The following is a 6,000-nucleotide window of genomic DNA, read 5'->3' on the forward strand; positions in this document are numbered from 1 at the left end:
TCTTCAGAAAAAAATCAGTCTCGTTCAACTGGGAATTATTTTCCCAAGTAAACTTTTTTTTCCAATTTTGGGTTAAAATCTAGACGACGCAACTGCTTCATTTTGCCTCTTGCTAGCTTCCCAATCGAATATTTTGGCCATTGTTCTCGCCTTTAGGCCTTTCGCTCCAGTAGTTTTTTTCTAATATTCTAAAATGAGTCATAGAAAGTCAATATTACTTGTATGTGCACCTCTGCAGGCAAACTGTCTCTTTATTTTGATCAGTGGATTATTTTTACTTAGACTAATGCAAATTGTTCTTAAAATACCCTCATTGTCAAATATAATATTCCATTGTATGCGTCATATTCAAGCCATTACTAGCTAAAAGTTGTATAAAAGCATTACTACACAAAGGAATTAGTCTACTATCCAGATTCAATTCTTTAGGGTTCTCAAGTGGCCTCGAAATTTACAGCTGAATTTATCTACATCTGAAAAATGGCAAAGTGTTTTCGTGTCGCCAATAGGGCTAGATACTGTAAAAAATCCTTGACAACTACCACTCTGAATATGTCATAATATGGTTACTTGAACTCGAAGAAGATGAGAGTTTCGTCATTCTTTGGTATAGTATGGTTAATTTGACCTAAATATATTTTACAAAATTTTACAAAATAATTTCTTCACAATCTGGTTATGATGATAAGATTTCACTGCGATCGATCAGAACCTTAATCTAGTGCTGATAGGTCGAAACTCTTATCATAGAAAAATCTCTACATTTAAAGCTACCAAAATTCGTACAATTCTTTCCCATTGGCGAATTTAGGACGAGGGTCAGGGGGTCTGTACCCCGATTCCTTCTTGAATACACCCATAGAAAGAAACATCGTCCCCAATGAATACACCCAAAACTTGTCTACGACTTGTTGGGTATGAAACAGGCTAGTATGTAGTTAAGCTTACAGGAAAGTTATGTGTGACGCCAAGTTAGGAGAGAGGTAAGTAAAAAATAATTAATAAATGCTTCTCCTCTCTTCTTGAGAAGATTTTCAGGGATAATGAAACAAATACTTTAAATAAAACATAGCGGGGTTACGAAATTCGACTGCCAGGAGGTAAACTAGTTGGTTATACAGCTGTTATAAAGCGAGCCAAAGGATTGGCACTCGAGACTACCGAGAACAAATCCAGCTAGCGGTCAGGAAGGGACTTGAACTCTTTGCCACCAAAGTGCAAGTCCAACGCTCTTGCGGCCACTCGACTACGCTACCTGTCTTTGAAAAAGTTTCAAAACAGCAGAGGATTTTGGTACAACATAGTTGCTTCTTTAGGATTTGATGGAGCCGAAACCAAAGATGGAATTTCGTGCATTTTAGGAATCCTACTGATGAGCGGTTACGACAGTTAAATATTAGAGGAGCAATAATGGTTTATAGTCACAGTCCCCTATCAGTTATATTAAGGACCCGTTAATTACAAGGCTGATACCCGACTCTGCCCCTTAGTGTTCAAATTCAGGATGTTCGACTGTTCTTGTGATTGAAATACGAGAAATACGGAAAAATTAAGTTAACCGAGAACTCAGCCATTTTTTTTGCTCAAGTACCGAGCCTTTTTCTTTCGTTCCTTTAGAGATGGACTCTCAACTGAGTCGTACAAAGTCAGCCTTTTGGAAGCAGAAATTAACTGAGATACGAAAGAATCCGGAGACGAATTCCGCACCATGTCACGAACAAATTTTGCAACATTTAGATTGTTCTCCCTGTTGGAGGGATTAAGATTAGTGTTATTTTGGCGTTCTTGGGCATTAGTGTCTGCAGTCTTCTGCGTCAAGCAGCTGGCCATTGTTGAAGCACGTGGACTGACCATAGGAATCGACTCAAAAACGTCATCACACTCATTCTCAATGGAACAAGTCTCACTACGTGGCGCTAATTCGGATCCACCACTCTCTGTTTTCAAAAACCGCACTCGTCTTTTTTGAGGATGGACATTTTTGTTTTTCACAACGCCACTCGGGTCTCTTACTGGATTCTCCTCTGGCAGTGCATGCGCAGTCCAAGGGAAAGCAGGCACCATCTTCGCTGGGGCTGACTGTGGTTGACTTTTAAGTGGGGGTAACTTTGGGTATGTGCGTCTTGGCACAGGCGACGAGTTGGTGACACATAAATTTCTTTTTCCATGGCGCATAGGAGGAAGAGTAGACTTACTAGTTTCACGTAATGAAGCTTCTTTGTAGTTCACTGCTTTCATTTCTTTTCCATTGCTTCTCTGCAAGTTTGGCATCTTTAGTGACGCTGTTTCCCTTTGGCTACTAACCGGTGGTCGCAAAAAGTCTCTTTTCCACTTTTTCGACAAAGAAACTCCTCTTGTCACCTCATCCTGTTGATCTTTAACTGACTTTCTGCATAAGCTGGACATCTTTGTAGCGCCTGACCGTCGAGTTTGTGTCACAGGAAATGGATCCTCTAAGTCTTCCCTGCCTTTCCTTTCTCTTCCTTCCAGTGACCTCTGAGCAGCTTTTGGAATGACTGAATTTCTTTTATGACCAGTTCCTTCTCGAACAGTAGGCCACTGGAAAGTACATGGCGGCTGTACAGGGGCTGACATTGATTGTTGAGGCGACGGGAAAGCAATAGCCAATGAATTATTAGAAGGTAATGGGGCAGAGTTTGTAAAAGACACAAGCTTTCTGCCTCGGCGTGGATGAATAACTGTCACCTTTTCACCTGCCACCTTTTCACTTGCCGTAACAGCGCGTGGTGGTTTGCTTTTCACTGGAGGTAATGGGGAATGTCTTACCACGGCTTCGGTGGTTAATGATGACTGTGTCGCCTTCGTCTGTTGTTTTACACATTGGAAGTGGGTAGCACTCTCACTCCCTCCTTCAACAGTGTTCGGGATTTGCTGAGTGTTCTGCCGTTCCATCACAACGATTAAGGTGGTAAAGATTGTCAGAATATCGTTTAAGAAACCCATATGAGATCTTCAATAGATATTATACATTTCTAGCCAATCAAAATTTAAACCTCGACAGGTAAGACGCAGCGTTAACCAATGATGGGTACGTTTTTGAGGAACGAGCTCAGTTGCAAAACCATAAAGAGAAACACAAAAGAACCGTCAACCAATCATGTCACAGCCTCGTTACAGGTGTGTCTAACCACCGGAATGTAACGTTTTTTAAGCTGACCTTGTCGGCGGAACATATCAAAGCCACGCCCTGGATTGAAAATGCGAATCGTCCAGATAGCAAAGTTTCGTAATAAAAATTGCGCAACATCCAGCTATCTGACGCAATAAAACCACGAAAATTGGCAAAGGTATTTCACAATCTCCTTTTAACCTGAAATTGATGAATGCAACTATCAATAAAAAAAGTCATTTCAAACCGACCAATTTAAAAGGCGCACCGTTAACCAATCATGTTAAGCCCAGTAAAGGGCGTGTCCAGTCGGCTTTTTGCAAAAGTGACACGAAACCCAACAAGGCGCAAAAGAGGCTGTCAACCAATGATATCAGAGCCTCTTTCCAGGCGTTTCCAGCCGGTGGAATCTAGGAGGATTTCGCAAGCTTGTTGGCGGAACAGATCAAAGCCACGCCCTAGATTAACAGTTGTACCACGTGATACTTCACAATTGTTTCCTTGCGAATCATTTTAGTTTGAGCTTCAAAAATCGCGCAGTTTCCATCTAACTTGAACCTAACTTAACATGCTTGAGTTTTCATGATCCTCTGTTTATTAAGATTATTAAATATAAATCGAAAAGCAGTTGTACACGTTACAAACTTTGAACTCTTTAGTGACAAAAAAGCGTTTCCGACTTTGGACTACCATCCTAAAAGGCAGAGACAACAACATATTTCGCGAACTGTGCATCAATTTCTACCTTACGCAATAATTGGTTATTTCAACCCCAAGTGTCAATAATTTCGCGCATACCGAACAACAGCAAATTTACATTAATGGGTTGTGAAACATACTACCAGAGATTGACGCAACTCCAGGTAAATTAACTTATACGCGTTAATTAACCACATTAATTTCAAAGTGCTTTATCAGCGACCAAATTACAGAGTGGCAAAAGGGTGACGCAACTTACTGTAGAATGACTGACTCGACTTAATTAAGCGAATTATCTTCAAAGTGATCTATTAGCCACCAGAGTACAGAGGAAATAAATGGTGACACAATTCAATAAAATCAACTTATTCCACTTAATTCGTGTACAATAATCTTTGATAATTCTGTTATACTGCGAAACAATTATTCATCAACACTAAAACTCTAGTACGAGTCTCTGATGAAAGACAATGAAACAAAAATCGAAAAGCAGTTGTATGTTATGAATCTTGAATGCTTTAATGACAAAAAAGCGTTAACGCATTTTGAATATCATCCAACAAGGCAGAAACAACAACAAATTTCGCGAGGTGTGCATCAAGCTCTACCTTTCTCTGTGATTTAACGCATTGGAAAGTACAGTAAATTTGCCTTGGTAGGCTTTGAAAGATAATATAAGCGTACAGGTTATAAAGTTAGGATTAATATATTTTAGTTCTTTTGAGTACCCCCTCAACCCTATTTTTCTAGCGATCAAAATGAAGAGTAAGTAGAGGCTAACGCAACTCACTTTAAATTAACTTAGTCGCGCGAATTAACCAGTTTATTGTCAAAGTGAATTATACGCGTTTAAATAAAAAGTTAATAACTAACCACATTAACTTCAAAGTGATTAATCAGCGAACAAGGTATAGAGTATAAAATACAGGATAACGCAACTCAGTATCGACTTAAAATTCGCCTTAATTAACCAAATTATCTTCAAAGTGATTCATTGGCGACCAAAGTATAGAGAATGTTAAGGGTGATGCAACTCACTGTAGATTGACATATTCGACCTAATTAACCAAATTATCCTTAAAGGGATTCATTGGCAACCAAAGTGTGGAAAAAATAAGAGTGATGAAACTTAACACACTGTAAATTGATATATTCGACCTAATTAACCAAATTATGTACAAAGGGATTCATTGGCGACCAAAGTATGGAAAAAATAAGAGTGATGAAACGTAATTCACTGTAGATTGATATATTCGACCTAATTAACCAAATTATCCTCAAAGGGATCCATTGGCGACCAAAGTATGGAGGAAATAAAGGGTGACGCAACTCATTGAAGATTGATATATTCGACCTAATTAACCATATTATCTACAGACTCGTCTACAAAGTGATTCATTGGCGACCAAAGTAGGGAGAAAATAAAGGGGTGACGCAACTCATTGTAGATTAATATATTCCACCTAATTAACCAGACTGTCTTCAAAGTGATTCATTGGCGACCAAAGTATGGAGAAAATAAAGGGTGACGCAACTCACAGTAGACTGACATATTCGATCTAATTAACCAAATTGTCTTCAAAGTGATTCATTGGCGACAAAAGTGTGGAAAAAATAAGAGTGACGCAACTCACTGTAGATTGATATAGTCGATCTCGTTAGCCAAATTATCCTCAAAGTGATTCACTGGCGACCAAAGTGTGGAAAAAATAAGAGTGACGCAACGTAACTCACTGTAGATTGATATATTCGACCTAATTAACCAAATTGTCTTCAAAGTGATTCACTGGCGACCAAAGTATGGAGAAAATAAAGGGTGACACAACTTAATGTAGACTGACACATTCGATCTAATTGTAATAACCAAATTGTGTTCAAAGTGATTCATTGGCGACCAAAGTATGGAGAAAATAAAGGGTGACGAAACTCACTGTAGACTGAATATTCGAGCTAATTAACCAAATTATCTTCAAAGTGATTCAATGGCGACCAAAGCACAGACTAACTAAAGGCTGACGCAACTCTTTGTACAAGTGTAGATTGTTATATTGGGATATATTCGACTTAATGTACCAAATCAACTTCAGAGTGAGGGTAAGCGACCAAAGGAGAGTAACTATAGGGTGACGATCTCCACTATCGACTCAATATATTCGGCTTAATAACATAAT

The sequence above is a fragment of the Porites lutea genome, chromosome 2 (assembly GCF_958299795.1).
Source record: "Porites lutea chromosome 2, jaPorLute2.1, whole genome shotgun sequence".
Taxonomy (NCBI): Eukaryota; Metazoa; Cnidaria; class Anthozoa; order Scleractinia; family Poritidae; genus Porites; species Porites lutea.